The following is an 18,577-nucleotide window of genomic DNA, read 5'->3' as shown; positions in this document are numbered from 1 at the left end:
AAAACATGAAACAGTGGTTTTGTTGTGGGGGTGGGGTGGGGGTATCCTCCAAGCAAAATAGCCAATTAGCATTCCTCAAATTTGTCATCCAAAACATGGAATGTTTGAGAGACGTTACAGACCAGAGGAGACCAAGGAGACGGAATGGCTCAGTGTAGAAAATGATCCTGGACGGGATCCTGGAACAGAAAAAGGGCATTAGAGAGAAAGTAGTAAAATATGAATAAACTGTGAAATTTAGTTGTAAGTAATGTGTCAGTGTGGGTTCCATAGTTGTGACAGATGTCCCATCATGACATAAGACACTCACATTGTAGGAAACCAAAGGGAGGGTATGCGGGAACTCCCGATGCTATCTTTGGAACTTTACCGGTTAAAACAAAACAGCTTCCAAAGCCCAGTTATATCAGTTATATGAATTTTCAAATATCCAAATCTTTTCGGTGTAAAAGGAGTAAAATCGCTGCCTCACCGAGCAGTTGCCTCTTGCCTGTGCCCGTCGACCTTACAGAGCCCCGAGGACCTGCTCCTTGCACTCTTCAGTGTTCTCTGAGCCATGAATGTGGCTCGCTCTCTGGAGCCTCTGCTGGGTCACAGGGGGCGTCACCATAATTCAGGTGCCACAGTTTCTGGAACTTGAGTTTTGTGAAGTGGCACTCAGCTGTGCTTTGTAGGGTCCCCCACTGGCTGAGCTCAGGGCACAAAGGCCAGATCAGCTTTGCCAGGGTCTGGCTTGTGAATCTCAGAATCTAGATCTGGGAAGAGGAGGGAGGATGTTAATTTTGGATGTCTTGCCTGCACCTCTTCAGAAAAGTCGGATGAGCTGTTCTAATATGTAGCACATAGCAATGCCCCTCCTTCCTAGATGTGGCGTATTTCATTAAAGGATAGTGTTTTAGTCAGCTTTTTTTTTTTTTTTTTTTTTTGCTGCTGTGACTCAAAGACTTGACCAGAACAATTTTAGAGGAGGAAAACTTTATTTGGGGGCTCACAGCTTCAGAGGTCTTAATCCACAGATAGCAGGCTCCATTCCTCAGGGCTTAAAGTGAGGCAGGACATCATGGTGCAAGAGAGTGGCAGGAAAGCAGAGAGAGACTCCACTCTCCAGATACAAATATATACCCCAAAGCCACACCCCCAGTGCCTCACCTCCTCCAGCAACACCTCACCAGCCTTTAACTACCACTCAGTAAATCCTATCAAGGCTTAATCAATTCACCGATTGGGGTAAAGCTATAACCCAATCATTTCTCCTCCAAACCTTCTTGCATTGTCTCGCATGAGCTTGTGGGAGACATCATATCTAAACCATAACCATCGGCATATTTTTAAGGCTTTGGATAGATATTGCCAAATTGGCTTCTGATTTTATACTCTGTTCTAATGTACACTACCACCAACTTTTTAAGGAAATAATTCTTCTAACTTTTTCTCAATGTCTGATGGTTAAATAAAAAGGTTGTTTCCCAGGGGTGATTTTTAACTGTTGGATTTTTTTTTTTTTTTGGTATTGGGGATTGAACCCAGGGTGCTCTACCACTGGATACATTTCTAGCCCTTTTCATTTTTTACTTCGAAACAGTGTCTCACGAAATTGCCCAGGCTGGCCTCTAACTTTCAATCCTCCTGCCTCAGCCTCTTGAGCAGCTGGGATTACCCCCAGGGTTAACTTCTATGATGTTGATACTTTATAATGGGGCATTTAAATATTACTAGATCAGTACTAATTTTAAATAATACTAGATAAGAGCTCTGTAAATAATAGATGCAGTCATAGTAATGTTTATGAAGACAGATTATTGTAAAACATTGTATATATCTGTATTTTAGGTAATATTTTTACTGGCATAGGCACGAATTCAAAATCAATTGGCAGAAAAGTATTTTTTGGTACTGGCAGTTGAACACATGTCAGGCAACCATTCTGCCCCTGTGGACTTTTACTCCAACCCTTTACATCTTATTTGGTCCAGGGTCTCACTGAGTTTCCCAGGCTGTTCTCTAATTTGTGATCCTCCTGTCTCAGCCTCCTGAGTAGCTGGAATTACAGACGTGTGCCCCCACACCAAGCTGGGAAACAGGTTTTGTGATTCATGATACCACGTGGTTTATAGAGAGTTTCCTGGATGATCAGTTTTCAGAGCGTGGAGATTCTCTGTTGTGAGTCTGACCAGTATCGCTTTGTAGGGTGGTTTTTGGTAGTTCCAGAGAAATCCTGGCACCTTGTCTGTGTGATGGATCTGCCACACTTGGGCTCTAATGAGGGATGGAAGGGGCCTTTCGTTTTCCGATGTGCCTTCTATTTCTTGTTAAAGCATCTTCACTCTTAAAATAATGCTCATGTTTTATACTTTATTTGAATATATTATCGTTTAACATGTACAGGGGTCAAAAAAGTCTGCAAGATTTTGATGATCTGTATCTAAAGATTTTTTTGGATGACTTATTTTCTAAAATTTGCAAAAGCATTTCAAGAAAGTTTCTTTTACTCTCACCTAAAACAAACAAACAAACAAACAAAAAGGGGAAAATCTCAGACATTTAAATAGTTGTTTAGCTTTTTAGGGTTTTCTTTGTTTCTTCATAGTAATTTAATGAGCCCCCTGCCCCAAATACATTCATGATTTCCCAAAGGTTTTGGTCTTCTCCATGTTGAGATTCTAACTGAAGGTTGTCAATGTTTAGTGTTTTAACTCAGCAAAAGGTTTTATTTTATCTTTCCTGTTGCCCCGTTCATATTCTTTGTCTTTATAATTTTTAAAAAATGCCTACATGGAGTAATATTGCTAGGGATGTAGAAATTGTTTAGAGTGGTCATTGCAGATTCCTTTTTCGTGTTGGGGACTGAACCCAGGGCCTTGTGCATTCTCATTCTTTAGCAGGTGCACAAGTTTTGACTGAAGGCATGGTAGTGGGGGGCTTGGGAAATGCTTGGGGAGGAGGTAGGTAAGGTACTGAGGTGTTTGGGGAACTCATCCTTTTAAACAATTAGAAGATTAGCAAATCCTTAAAATGTTAAGCTTGTTAACATAGCAGTGTTAATTCCTCAGCTCAAAATGCTGAATTTGCACACAGCAAGGAATAGCTTGTTCATGGCTTGGATAGGATCCCATAATTTTTTAATTTATAAGACATCTTTCATTCTGGTTATTCAGGGTATAGTGCATTTAGCAGTTGGCAGAAGAACTGTAAAGCCACAATAAAATCAGTTCCGATTCACAGGGGAGGAGTTTAATTGTTAGATTATTGCATTATTTTATGTTTTAATTCAATCAAGCATAAAAAAGAACGGGAGGCTTTAGATTAGTTGTATCATTATTACACTTCCATTTACTTGTAAGCAACAGATCTGATGGAAATCATAAATTTGTTTTTGAATGCCCCTCGTATTCAACACACTTGTTTGTGTAAGTTTAACTTAAAAGGGTGAGGTATTATGTATTTGAAGGATTGTGAAAACTGGCTTTTTGCTTAGAGAATAGTAAATTTTAAAAAATCAATAAGAAGCATCATTGTGGTGAGTTTGTAGATGGGTATGCTAAATTAACGGGTTTGAATAACAGGGTTGTCTAATAATAGTACTGCCAAATAACCCTTTTAATTTGTCAAAAAAATTGGAGGGGGTCCATAATAGAAAAGGATTCAATTATAGAGGGCACTCTTATTATTTTTTTTCAAAAACACAGTGCCCATTTATACTATTGACTGTACTTTAACTTTCATATCAAATCATATTATCTGTTGACTTCATTGTATCTCCAGAGTTGGTTTTATGGAATACTTTGAATCCCAGCATTCCCCTTCGGCGGGCCGTCCATTGTACATTTAATTCTCCTTCAGTCCTACATTATTTTTACTTAAGTAGAAAGCAGCCCCTGTAATCTCTGGACACTTAGGCACTAGGCGCATCTCACGAATCCTGTGCTTCCTTCTCCACTCTTATTTTGTGTTCTCACTCTGAAAGGCTAATCCTGAAGCAGGTGGCTGGTGGTAGGTTTGACCCAGGTACTAAGTGGCACCCGTAGCCCAGGGAGCCCTGCAGAGTTGCTTTTTCATCTTTTGCTCTTGGGGTGCCCCTGCTCTCTCTGGTTGATACTTTAATAACAGAAGTGCTAGGGTCTCTTTAAGTCTCCTACTGATAAATTTTTGTTGATCTAACTCCTGAGATGATGGATAACAAAGAAGTTGCCTGTTTCTCATACCTCCCGGGAAGAAAGTTGAGGTGTTGATGGACCCAGTGGGGGTCTGGAATCTTTTCAGATTTGCTTAGTGTTTATTTGCTTCTCTGGGAGCCGGCTGAGGGCCTGGCAGATCCCTGGTCAGAGCCTTTTAGGCTTTTTTAGAAGGGGAGGGAAATACCTGCAAAGCCTCCCTGACCTGCATTCTGGAGAGTTGTCAAATCCCTCACCTTCCCAGGAGGGGAGAAATTGATCTCTGTGTTAGAAATATAAAAGAACTGGAGTGTGTGTGTGTGTGTGGGGGGGGGGGACACAGGAAATCTGTGAGAAGACGGGCAGCAGTTTCTTTGTTTTGCAGCAGTGTAAAAATGACAGATATTTTTTTTTTGAATCATAATAATAAATATAATCTACCACTGTCAGGTCTGAGCCGCCCCTTATTGCCAGCTTCTGGTTACGTCAAATACTTCAGGATTTTATGGATTGAAAAAGAGGGGGATTAGAAGTAGAGGTGTAAATAGTTAGATGAGACTGTGGCACCCCCTCATTCATGAAAGATATGAAAAAGGAAGGTAGAATGAAAAGATGAGTTTGCCGTGAATCAGCCGAGAGTTCTGTTGGTCAAATGGTATCATAGGTTCATTCAGGATAGTGGGTGATGTGGTGAGTAGGCATTCCTACTCCACCCCACCCCCCATTTTTTGTTTGTTCTTTTTACATAACACAGGACAGTAGACGTATATTTTGACATATTATACGTACAGGGAGTATAGTTTATTCTAATTAGGATCCCATTCTTGCGGTTGTGCATGATGTGGAGTTACACTAGTCATGTATTCCTGTATGAACATGGCAAAGTAATGTCTGATTATTTATTCTGCTATCCTTCCTATTCTCATCCTTCCCCTTCACTTCATTCACCTTTGTCTAATCCAGTGAGCTTAATCTCCCCCCCCCCTTATTGTGATCTCTAATATACAGCTGCATATTAGAGAGAACACTTGGCTACTGGTTTTGGGAATTGGCTTATTTCACTTCATGATAGTCTTCGGTTCCATCCATTTACCGGCAGATAGGCATTCCCACTTTCAGGGTGGATCAGACCTCTCCAGGCAGTTTCTGTCTAGATGGAAGGGGCACATGAAAGCCATGGGCTGCCACAGGGGTACTGTGTTATTGCTGCAGAAGGGGAAGGTGTAACATCCTGGAGAAGAACACCTCCCGAAGGTAAGCATTGCAGCCACCTTCACCTCAGCCCGGAGGGGTTTCCACCCAGGGGTGGAAGTTACAGCCAGATTAGAAGGTCTCTGGCAGAACAGCATCTAACACTGTGCCATACACACAGCAGGAGGGAGTGCTTGGGAGGAAGGATGATGCTGGATGCCAGCTACCTCTGGGGAAGCTAGTTGAAGCTAGACAGCCAGTGGCCTGTGTTGTTCCAAGGAGTCATAGTCATGGCTGAAGAATGGCAAGGTTTTCCCTTCGAGCCCTTGAGACGTGTAGAGTCTGTTGAGCTCCCATGGCCGCCAGTGGAATCACTCCCATGGCATGGCGTTGGCCATTTTCCCAGCCCACTGTGCAAGGTGGAAACCAAACATGAAGGGAAGTACGCATGGCTTGGTGGCTCCAAAGTGAGAGGTCGCATCTTCTCTGGATGTTAAGGGACTAAGTTGGTTGCTCGTGATTTATGCCTACCGTTCCCAATTTAGTGACACTACGATTTAGTGACACTTCTTTGGGTTTCCTTCCTTGTGAATAAAATGATCACTGCAGTGTTTTGCCAAGCAGAAGATCATTTCCAAAAGCTGTCCATCAGCTCACGCAGACCTCCCCCTGTTGTTTACCTCCTGAATGATTGAGGAGAGCACCCACCCTTTGTGTAAGCCTGCATGTGGAGCCAAGCTGGTGTCCTTGTCCTGCAGAGTCACATGGATTTGGCTGGAGTCTGTGGTCACATTCTTAACCTTTTGTATGCCAAGTCCTCTTTATCAGGCCATCTCTTGAGACTCTGCCATGTGTGTGAAAGGTGCGGAAATAGCGTGAGAAGCATCAGAAATTCCACACTCGTGTCGCTAACTTTTGCTCATTTTAAAGTCATCTGGATAAAACATCCCTAAACCATTAGACATATTTTGAATCCTTATCTTTGAGATCAGGTTGCTTAATCACACTAGTCCAGGTTGAGACATGTGCACTGTTGTTGACTTGCCAGTGGAAAGTTTTGGTTGAAGCCTGTTTACTGGCTCCCTGTTCTACCCATGTCTCTCTAAGGAACTTGGTGGGAGGAAATTGGTGGCTCCCACCCCAGCGCACACACTGTTTGGCAAAAGTAAAAGTGAATGGGAAAAAACCACCTCCTTCTCCTCTTCTTCTTTCCCCCACCTCCCTGCCTCCTTTGCCATTCCTTTCTCTCCTCTACCCCTCTTTCCTCTTCCCCCTCCAAATTATAGACCTTTATTTTACTTTTTTTTTTGTACTGTGGATTTAACTCAGGGGCGCTTGACCACAGAGCCACATCCCCAGCCCTTCTTACCATTTTATTTTTGAGGCAGTCTCATTGAGGCTGGCCTCCAACTTGAGATCCTTCCTTTCTCAGCCTCGCCATTTGTTGGGTTCACAGGTGTGTGCCACCACACCTGGCCTGGAGAGATTTTGAGTGATATGTATATGGAGAGCTGAGTTCCTGATCTTAGGTTTCTTTTAAGGTAGAAATGTTTTGCCGCCTTCCTTTCTACTTTTGGAGAAATCGAGGCACAGGTTCTGGCCAGGCCCGGGAGTTCATCTGGCCCACCTTCCCCCTGCCTGGCCTTGGTGTGGAGTAGGACCCAGTTGGTCCTGCAGATGAAGCAGGGGCTGTGACCTTCCCTGGAGGAAGGAGGCCGGTGGGGATACAGCAAGGACGCAGGAAAATGAAAAAGATCTTGGGAGCTGTCAAGCCTGAGGCTGCCCCTCCTCCCCTTCCTCTGCAGGACTCAGTAGACCTGCGCCTGTCTCCAGTGAACTTGGTAGTCTTGGCAAGGCCTCTCCCCGCTGCACATGATGGTGCAGCACCTGAGAACCACACACCTGCAGTGGTACAGCCTGGGACTAGAGGGTCTCCTGGATGCCTCCCTGCTCCTACAGGCCACCACTGCCAAAGGCCAATGTCTCGGCTTGGCACCAGAATCACGAGCCACCACACAGCTTTGTAGGTTCAAACAGCAATTCTTTATTCCAGCTCTCACACCGCCTCCACACAGGTCCAGGGGCAAACGTGTTCTGCCATCTCCACGCACCATTCACCTACTCCACGAGGCTATCTCCAAATCCCATTTTAATCTCAGGAGAACTCAACAGGAACAAGCAGCAGGAACACCCTAATCCCAGCAATAATCTTCAACTTCCAACTTCCCTAAAACCCATTATCTTAAACTGGCAACGCCTTAAACTCAAGGAGCCGGTTACTTCCTCAAACCTGATCCGCTCTAAACCCGGATCTGCCTTGGTCCTTGAGCAAGGTCACCTTATTAAAGCATGCATGCAATGTCCCATCGAATGTCCTCTAAGCAGCATGGGGTACACTTGGCAAGGAAATTTCGATGCGTCATTCCTACTTGGTAATGGCCCTCAGCACACCACCATCATGCCAGGCCCAGAGCAAATCTCAGAAAGAGGCTTTCCACTTAGATCCCTGCCTGCCATTCCCTAGCTATGCGACCTTTGGCAAATGACCTCAGCTCTCTGAGCCTCCATTCTGTCATTCTTGTTGTGATATAGGAATACCTGCCTCAAAGGAGGGCGGTAGGGATTGAATTAAGTGAAAATGATGTAAAATGCCCATTTCTTGTTCCTGGCCCATAGAAAATCAATGAATGTAGTTGGGTGCAGTGGCACACTCCTGTCATCCTAACGGCTTGGGAGGCTGAGGCAGGAGGATGACGAGTTTTAAGCCAGCCTCAGCAAAATGCTGAGCAACTTAGTGATTCTCTGGTTTTAAATAAAATACAAAAAAAGGTTGGGATGTTGCTTAGTGGTCGAGTGACCTTGAGTTCAATCCCAGTAACCCCCTCCCCCCCCAAAAAAAGAAGAAAGAAAATCAATGAGTGTGATTTCTCCTTCCTCCTCCTCACCAGACTCTGTTTTGACAATTGTGTAAGTCTTGGCTCTGCCTGTGCAGCATACCAATTTGGTCCTTGGGTATATGGCTGTGCATCATAAAGTATGTTTCAGACTTTATATTCTGTATTCTCTACTAGATTAGGATCTGTGAAGACCAGGCCCCTTTGCAAGCTCACTGCCTCTCTTGCTGGCCTTTAAACTCACTTTTGCATCGAGGCGGGCTTATGGAGACATTGAACAGTGATTACTTTCAAACACCTAGCGCAGGTTATGAGAAGAGCATAAAGTATTTTCTTGGAGTTGTGAGGGATGCTGGGAGTAATTGGCAACCCTCTTCCCCTTTCCAGCCACAGACAAGCCCAGGGTCAAGTTTGCGGGTAGAGGAGGGAGAAGCCCAGCTCCGTGTCCCTTTCCTCTGAAGATGATGTAGTGATTCCATCTCTTTTCTGCATCTGTCAGCCAGGGCCCTGCTGTGCCCCTGGGTGTCCATGAAGCCTGACTCTTTGGACCTGGTCATTCTTGAAGCCTAAGAGACCCACTAGGCTGCCCTGGGATGGAAAGGTTGTAGATTCCAGGCAGTTGACTCCAAGGGCACCAGATACTGTCAGAGGACTGAACATTTTGCAGCTGCTATAGAAAATGCAAATGTGCTTCAGGTGAAGCGAGCCAGGAGCGCTCCTGCTTTGTCTCCTTCCCTGCTCCTTTGAAAATCAGCCTCCCTCTGCTCTCTGTCTGTGACTGGGAAATAGGCACTTGAAAGGTGAGGGACTGGAGCTCCCCTCCCCAAGTCATAATGGGAAAGTTTTCACCACAGGCCAGCAAAACAGTCAATTGTGTGCTTTCTCTACCAGATACATAATCCCGGCTTAAATCTCTTGGCAGTCACTCATTAGTTTCTTCCCCCTACATTCTTTTCTTCTTTGATGAGAACAAAGCCGGCTCCTCCCTGCTCCCAATCTTAGTTTTTCTCTCCCAGGGACTCTTGCCATAGTTCTTTCATCCCCTAGGAAGAAAGCCCCCCAGATGTGGCCCTTCCTTCCTACCTGCTAACACAGAAGATCTCCTTTCTTTGGACTTTAAAAATGTGCTCAGAATTTGCACATCTGTGGTGCAACAGACCTGGGTTCTGCTTCAGGGCACCTGGCCAGGTCCCCCTCCTGGCTACCTGATGACCCCTGGCTTGCACAGCCATGCTCCCAGCTCTTTAATGGAGTCTTCTAGAGAAAGGAAGGTTGGACATATGGTAACGCCAGTGGAATTTTATTCTTATTAAAGCCCTTTGAAGTTCCCTCTTTCTGACACCGCCCCCTCTTGCCCTCATCTCTTAGATGTGGCATGTTCTGTCATCAGGGTTGTTGAAGTCAAAGTTATAAGAAAACCAACTAAATTTCTCTAATACAACTCTTTGATGTCAAGTAAAACAAAAATCTATTCCTACCCGATATTCTAGACTTCTAAGAAATGAACTGTGAAAGTAAGCTCTTTAGCACTAGAGGATTGTTTAAGGCTTTTAAATTTATTTCCTGCTGCCTGCTTTGGATCTGCATTTGGGATGGGAGGCAGCTAAGCATTTCTTGAATGCCTACTATGTGCCAGGCTTAATATAACAGATGTCATCTGTGCAGATCTTCATAATTCATCTAAGAATCGGATGAGAGAGGCCTTACTGCTGTCTCATGTTTGTGAGAACGGAGACTAACGGAGGTAGGTAGTCACATGCCTGCATATGGCTGAGCTGCTGGGACCCAAGCCAGCCAGATGTCACTGTTGTCACTCCAGAGCCCAAATGCTTCCCACTCTAAATTGCCATCTCGCGGTCACTGTCGTTTATGGAGGCCTTCTCTGGTATCTAAGAGTTGAAGAGCGAAGTCTCGGGAAGGAGGAAGAACATATCACTTTAAAAATGGCAAGTTAGGTTTTGTAGCATTGTGGGGGTGGGAGGCAAAGATTGGGAACTGGGGATGGAGAACATGGGGCAAAGGCCATTGGAGGGGGTCACGGGAGGCAGGGTAGGGGGAGGTAGGGGCAGAGAGGACCCTGAGATAGAGGAGCTGCTGAGGGAGGTGGAGTGGGGGGGATGGGAGCCAAGAAGGACCAGTGTGTGTGTGTGTGCAGGGATCACTTCTATTTTAGAGTATAAAAGTAAAGGTAGGAGCTGGGGTTGTGGCTCAGTGGTGACGCGCTTGCCGAGCACGCATGAGGCACTGAGTTCGAACCCCAGCACCGCATTGAAAATAAACAAATAAAATAAAGGTATTGGGTCCATCTACATCTAAAAAAAAATTATTAAAAAAAAAGTAAAGGTGGGGTCAGCAGTAATGGCATAATATTTTCTTAAACTGGTGATTTAAATTTTATGATTTGGGGGATTATTCATATGGACGGTTTAATAAGGAAAAAGTTCAGAGTTCATGGTATTAAAATGCTTCCTTGCCCATGAATTCTACAATTAGAGTTAATCAGGGTTTTGTTTTGTTTTTTCCTCTTAAATACTTGGTCATCCATGGCAATGAGTATTCCATACTTCAATTATATAATTTCTTACATGTAATTTAGAAAAATGGGTTTTTAGGGAGAACTGACCATGAGCTAACCACCTTTGGGCTTAAGTGTGTTTTCTTTTTAAATCATTGTGATTAAGGCAATATATTTTCTTTTTCTTTCTCTATTTTTTTTTTTGGTACTAGGGATTGAACTCAGGGGCACTTGACCACTGAGCCACATCCCCAGCCCTATTTTGTATTTTATTTAGAGACAGGATCTCACTGAATTGCTTAGTGCCTTGCCGTTGCTGAGGCTGGCTTTGAACTTGTGATCCTCCTGCCTCAGCCGGCGTGTGCCACTGCGACTGGTGCAATATTTAAAAAAAAAAAAAAAAAAATTCCAAGCATTAGCCCAAATCTCCAATATTGTACAAACATTGTGAAGTACAAATGAATTGATGGGATTAGCACCCTTTCTTTGACATTGAAGTCACAGAATGGATTAAAGACACAAAGTTAATTTTATTTGTCAAGGAATGAGCAATGAAGAGTCTTCTGAACTACTTATCTGATTTTGGTTGACCCAAATATATAAAAATTAAGCTCAAAATAACCATCAGAATAGTGCTTTGAAATCACCTATTTGCTAAGGTAAGGCTTGGATTGCAGGTAAACTCTGCTGGTCATTTTGGTTTGTATTTGCCAAGCTGAATGAGCCACGTGGGTGGCAGAATGCAGCACATGAGAATGTTTTCAGTAATCTAAACAAGTGTAAGGTTGATACTAAATTTGGGAGAGTTGACTGAAACTAATGTGCTGGACCATTGGGCCATTTTGCAATTGGTCTGGGAGTTTTTTTTACTTTTCCTTGGCTTTCCATCTCCCCAGCTTTAGTGAAGTGTAGTTGAAAAATAAAAATTTTATCTACTTGAGGTGCCCAATCTGACGTTTGAAACGATGACCGCAATCCAGGTACCACATACCCGTCATCTCACAGTCAACTTTTCGTTTGTAGTGAATACTTAAGATTCACTTTCAGCAAATTTCCAAGCCTATAATATATTGATTAGCACATGATATTGCTGATGATGGTGATGATGATTGTTTTTAAACAGTGTTGCGATCAAGCCCAGTGCCTCTCACATTCCGGGCTGCACCTCTGAGCTGCTCCCCAGCCATGTTATTAGCCACGATTACTGTGTTGTACATTAGGTCTCCAGACTTTGTGGACGGTGTTGTCACTGCAAGTTATACGTTTGACCAGTGTCTGCCCATTTTCCTTACCCCTTGATCCTTGCTAACCACTATTCTGGTTTGTTTCTGTGAGTTCAACTTAATCCTGATTCACATGTAATACATGTAGTATATGCGTTTCTGGGCCTGGTTTATTTCACTTAGCCTAATGCCCTCTGGGTTCATCCACGGTGTTGCACGTGTCAGGATTTCCTTCCTTGGAAAGGCTTCTTTACCCAGGCACCTGTGGTGCACACTGAGGTTGTTTCCACGTCTTGGCGACTCTGTTATATTCTCAGTGCTGCAGTGAACTTGGGAGTGCAGGTGTCTCTTCCAGATAGGGATGTTGTTTGCTTTGGCTGTGTACCCATAGGTGGGCTCATGGCAGTTCCATTTTTAATTTTTAAGGAGCCTCCATATAATGGCTGTACTAATTTGTGTTTCCACCAACAATGTGTGAGGGTCTCCTTTTCTTTACATCCTGTACTACACTTGGTATTTTTATTAGTATTACTTTTGGGTAGGTACTGGGAATTGAACTCAAGGACACTCGGCCCGGCCACTGAGTCACATCCCCAACCCTATTTTGTATTTTATTCAGAGACAGGGTTTCACTGAGTTGCTTAGCCCCTCACTTTTGCTGAGGCTGGCTTTGAACTTTGATACTCCTGCCTCAGCCTCCTGAGCTGCTGGGATTACAGGCATGTACCCGGCTACACTTGGTATTATTTGACTTTTTGATACTAGCCATCCTAACAAGTAGGAGAGGGTGTCTTATTGTGATTTTGATTTGCATCTCCCTGATGATCAGTGATGTACAGCATATTTTCATGTATTCGTCGACCATTTCTGTGTCTTCTTTGGGAAAATATCCATTGAGGTCTGTTACCCATTTTCTGTTATATCATTGTTATTGACTATTGTTGTAGTTTTTATGTTTTAGATAGTTACTTCTTACTGGCGATAAGGTTTGCACATATTTTCTTCTGCTCTGTAGGTTGCCTTTTATTTCATAGATTGTTACCTTGATTCTGCAGAAACTTTTTAGTTTGACCTCCTCCTACTTGTTTACTTTTGCTCTTGTGGCCTGTGCTTTTGGTGTCCTATCAAAAAAAAAAAAAAAAAAAAAAGAAGAAGAAAGAAAGAAAAGAAAAATTAAACAAAACAAAAAAAACACTGCTAAGATCAACATCATGGAGCTTTCCCCCTATGCTTTCTTCTAGAAGTTTTAAGTCATAAACATAAGTCTTTAATGCATTTTACTTGGGCTTTATTTGGAAAATTGGATTTTAAGCAAAATTTTTAGATCAGTATAAAGGGACAAGGATTGGGGAATCAGAGTCATATAAGAGCTTTTAAAAAATTCCGTGGAATGTCACTGGTGGGAGAGGCTGTCAGTGGGGAAGGGGGTATTTGGAGACTCTGCACTTTTCATTTTGCTTTGAACCTAAAATTGTCTTTTTTTTTTTTTTTTAAAAGAAATATATTATCTTAAAAAGTCATATTTAACTTCCTGACCTTGGAGAATTGGGTGCAGCATTTAAAGTCACTTCTTTTGTGAGCCAGAGTTACTATGCAGGTGTTTTCCATACAGTATTGTGCATCAGAACCGTGCTGAGCATCACTGTCGTCCTTGTAGAATCCTGGACTTGAAAAGACCCACGCAGTTTAATGTTTCCCGAGTGGATCTTGGAGAGCACGAGGGAGGCCCAGGAGTTGTCAGGGTTTTACTTTTGAGTCTGCATGAAATTTTCCATGGTCAATAAGTTTTGGGACTGAAGTTCATTAAAACTTCTTGGTAGTAAGATAATTCAGGTGTTTCCCACTCTGTTAAATAGACATGTTTTAAAAAGGTGGCAATTATCTCCATATCTGAAGAGACACCAATCTGGGAAAAACTGGCTTAAAATAAGGGTGCCTGAACTCGTGGGTTGCCACTCACAAGTGAGTGGTAAAATTAGGGATTGCAACTAAACTCTTTTCTTTCTTTCTTTTTAATGAAAAATTGGAGTGTGGGATAGAAAATACCAGAATACACATAAAAGAGGGCAATAGTTGTTTTGTGAAACTTTAGTTTCAATTATGTATGTGTGCTTGTGTGAACTCACTCATAATGAAATGTCTATTTCTTGCTGGAGATGATAGCCAAAATTTTTTTTGGAGAACACTGGTCCAATTCACGTCCCCTTGACAAGTGAAGACACTGCATCTCCTGGGGGCTTAGGAATCACGCGGAGGGCTAGTGACAGAATCCCAGTCTGTTCTTCATCCTCCTCCTCCTATGCCGTACTCCTTGTTCTACTAAGAACATAAGTCACCCTGTTTAGAAAGCAACCCAGATGTCCATCCACAGGTCAATGGGTGAACAGAATGTGTACAAGGGGATATTATTCAGCCTTAGAAAGGAATGAACTTCTAACAGGTGCCGCAGCATGGATGAGGCCTGAGGATATTGTGAAATCAACCAGTCACAGAAAGACAGGTAGCATGTGATTCCGTTGGTGTGGGGTTCTTAGGACAGGCAGACTCAGATGGAGATGGCAGGCTACCATGGCGGCAGGGCAGGTGGGGGTGGGGAGTTCCTGTTTAATGGGTGCAGAGTTTCTGTTTGGAATGATGAAATGGTTCTGGCAATAGTGGTGGGGGTTGCCCAGTGGTGGGATTGCACTCAATGCTGCTGAACTGTACTTGGCAGAGCGCTTGTCAAGCATGTAAGAGGCCTGGGTTCTATCCCCAGCACTGCAGAAAGGGGCCGTTTCATGCTATGTATATATTTTTGGACAAACCTTGTTTTCTGTTCTAACATACATTCAATCCCACTGTCCCACCCTTGGGTGCATCCAAGCCCAGGCACCGGGGGTTCTGAGGCCAAGACAGGCTCCTTGCTCTGCGGAATCCCTGCAGTGCGGGCATGGTGGCACGCACCTGTAATCCAGAGGCTGAGGCTGGAGGATCCAAAGTTAAAGACCAGACTGGGCAACTTAGTGAGACTCTGTCTCAAAGTAAAAATAAAAAAAAAAAAATCTGAGGATTTAGATCAGTGGTAAGGTACTCCTGGTTCAATCCCCAGCTCTGTTTAAAAAATAAAAAAAAAGAGGAATCCATGCGGCTGTGGGGCAGAGTGTGGTCTTGATTCTAGAATCTCTGGCTGGTGATCACCGCTAGTATCTCCCAGATGATGCATTTCACCTCTGCGAGTGAGTTTAGCAAATGACCTTTTATGTGATAATAGGTCTGATTTCTAGCTGCAGCATTTGAGTAAACCAACAATTTGCTTGTGGAAGCCTGAGCAGAAAGATATTTTATGGTTTTTTTCTATTTCACCCCATTCATCAGTTACTTGGTCTTTAGCCCTAACTTGCAGACAAATAGCCTTTGCTCTCCTTTCCTGCATGCTCTCTGAAAATAGCAACCTAAGTGACATGCTTAAGACATCCCAAGTCAGTTCCAGCAATTCATGCCACCTGTGTTCTCTGCTCTGGCTTCACAGGTTTGGGTCTGAGAATCAGGTAAATCAGGGCAAATTGAAATGAGGGAGCTAAGGTCCTTTGAACTCCGCTAAATTTCTGCACATAGAAGTTGCAGCAGCTGAGGTCCCCCATTGGCTTTGTTCGAGGATGCTGGAGATTTCTCACCCCCAAACAGGCCAGGTGCCCTTTTGCTTCTGGCCCCTGCACCGATATTGACAAACTGGTCTGTACTTCCACCTACCCCGTCAGAATAGCTGCAGACTTCAAGTCAGCATTTGCAATCAAGGATACGTGGAGAACATGCCTCTAACTTGACCATGGAAAATATTTAACTCTGACATTTGCTATGAGCAAGGGGGAAGCGGGATAGCTTCTAGAACCTTCCTGAGTTGGGTCAGTACATCAAGACCTTGAGACTTCTGGCACAACCAGGTCAGCTTTAGGCCTGTTCCAGGGTTTTTTCACCTTAGCACTGTTGGTATTGGGGGCCAGATAATTCTTCATGGTGGAGGGCCATCCTGTGCATTGTGAGACATTCAGAAACATCTCTCATCTTCACCAACAGATGCCAGGTGGTGCCCCCTCCAAGTTGTGGTGATCATTATGTCTGCAGACACTGTAGTATGTCCCCTGGGAAACAAAGTCGCCTCTGTTGAGAACCACTGACAAAACCCTTATTCTTTCTATTGTGTTCTGAGTTTTATGTGTCAAGGAGCATGTCTGTTGTTTTTCTGGAAAAAACAATGGGAACAGGCTTGGAGTTTGTTTTTGTTTTGATTCCTAATTTTTTTTTTTTTTTAGTACAAAACTCAAATCTTTTAAGGTGTGTAAACTGTTATAGATTCGGAGGAAATTAATTCTTAGCATCGGTGTTAGAACAAATCTATCACCCACGTAATAGACCTGCTCTGTGACAGGCGCTGGGCTGTGTCTCAGGCCACGTGATCTCTGGTGTGGTCTTTCTACTGGAGAATCACCAGGGAGCAGGTCTGCAGCCTGTCTTATTTTTTCCTGTTTTGCTGCTTCTGGGTGGTCTTGTGGGTACTGTGTGGTTCTAACCTGAGCAGGAGAAGGTAAGCTGATACAGCAGAAGCCTTGTGTGGTGCCATTCTCTTCCCCTGCCTGTGCCAGCACATGGCTTCTGGATGTGGGCAAGTATTTAACTCCTTGTCTCTTAAATGGAGAGTGACACCTGCCCTGCCATCTTATTAAGTGACTAGAGTCATCTTTCAAGTTCACCTCCTGTCTTGGTATGCAGTGTCATTTGAGATCACACAAATTTTTTGTGGTTTAATGACATAGTCCAGAGCCTCAGATGCATTCCCAAGGGCCATCTTTCCAAAAGCAGAAGTACCTGCCCACCGGCTTCTCATTGGCTGGGCCGGCTGCACTGTCGGTCCACTTATCCAGTACTGCTGGAGCTCCAGGGTGCCATGCTATGTGCGGGTGACTTGAGGTAGCCACAGGACCAGACTGGCCATCAACGTGTGCATTCCAGTTAGAAGGGTGGGCTTAAAAACAAATCTAATGTAATTGAAGATTTGTTTCCTATCACCTATATAAAAGGCTTCCTACCTAGTTTGCAGTTTGTCCCAAGTACAAAGGACTGAAACGTGGTAGTGACAGTTTGGAAGGCATTCATGTGTGTTCTGGAACACTGTGCAGGGAATCTGAAACCAGGATTTTTTTTTTTATGTTGACACTGTCCCTGACTAGCTGGGTACCAACCCCAGAAAGCCCAAGGTGCCTCCTCTTCATGGACCTCATTTCTTTGGCAATAAAATGAGGTGGTTGGATTAGATCATCTATAAGGTTCCTTCTGACTCTGACAGTCTATAATATTTGAGAGCTCGGGAGCCTGGTGCTTTATCAGTGTTTTACGAGGAGGACTTATTATAAGTTTTAAAAATGGCTTCCTTGAGCACAGGTGCCTGGGAGGAGACTTGGACAATTGCAGTGCAATTGGAAGCCAGTAGCGCTTTGAGACTCCATCTGGGTAGGAGTGGTGGAGTACACTTGTAATCCCAGCAACTCCAGAGGCTGAGGAAGGGGACTGCAAGTTTGAAACCAGCCTCAACAACTTAGTGTGAGACCTTGTCTCTCTCTCTCTCTCTCTCTCTCACACACACACACACACACACACACACACACACACACACACACACACACACACACAAAGCCTGGGGATGTGGCTCAGTGGTTAAGCACCCCTGGGTTCAATTGCTGGTTACAAAAACAAAAAGAGAGAGGGGGGGAGGGGAGGGGAGGGGAGGGGAGAAGAGAAGAGAGGGACCAAGACCCCATCTTATGGGTAAACCAGAAGTCCGGAAAACTGAACATCTTTCCCTAAAACCCCACAAGAAGGATCTTATCTGTAACAGCCCCATCAACTTCCAAGGGCTTCTTTCCACACTCTGTGGGGGCACAGGTCCTGTTTACTGTTACCTTTCTGTTCACCTCTGGAATTGTATGAATTCTTTAGGTTGAGTTTTTCCCACCTGCTTCTAAGGCTGTAGGTACGTTTGCTCTCTAGGGTAGACCTTGACTCTAGACTCACTGTCACTTCTTGATCCTGAAAGCCCCTTCCTCAGCATTCCAGAGCTGTAACCCCACAGACAGCAGCTGTTGAGCTCATGGCAAAGGGCACCTGGTCAAGGAACAGATCTGCAGTCCTTCAGCATGCTGTGAAATCACAGAGAGAAGCGTTGGGAACACCCTTCTCTTCTTTCAAGGTGACTTAGCTTACCTCTGATATTTCAGTTCTTGTTCTGTAGATAAATTGCACCTTCTTCAAGAATCCATTGATATCTCTCTCTCTACATCAGAATGACCTTCCTGGACCACCTGGCTATGGCTTGGCGTACACAGTCTCACGTTATGTGCTGGGTGAACATGTGCTGTTTCTCTTATAAGACCGTAGTCATCTGCTGTATCCGGTGATGGCACTTGACGACCTGGAAAGACCTCATGGCTTTCCTGGTCAGGCTGTGCGTGCCCGAGAACATCTGCGTGTTCCTATTAGATACTGGTAAATGTTGGTGGAAGGATGCACGGATCGCAATGTCAGGAACTGGGAAGCACTCAATAAATAGTTGTTGAGTTGGACCAAATTGTA

At 44.0% G+C, this 18,577-nt stretch overlaps 1 protein-coding gene across 5 annotated transcripts in view; it reads left to right on the top strand.

Moving 5' to 3' along the window:
* The window catches only part of Foxn3 (forkhead box N3), a 384,532-nt gene that overhangs the window by 227,112 nt on the left and 138,843 nt on the right, over positions 1 to 18,577 (top strand). The gene's annotated exons all lie outside the window — the stretch shown is intronic.

The sequence above is a fragment of the Ictidomys tridecemlineatus genome, chromosome 5 (assembly GCF_052094955.1).
Source record: "Ictidomys tridecemlineatus isolate mIctTri1 chromosome 5, mIctTri1.hap1, whole genome shotgun sequence".
NCBI lineage: Eukaryota > Metazoa > Chordata > Mammalia > Rodentia > Sciuridae > Ictidomys > Ictidomys tridecemlineatus.
Note: the sequence above shows the minus strand (reverse complement) of the source record. Positions and strands in the feature narration are given on the sequence as shown.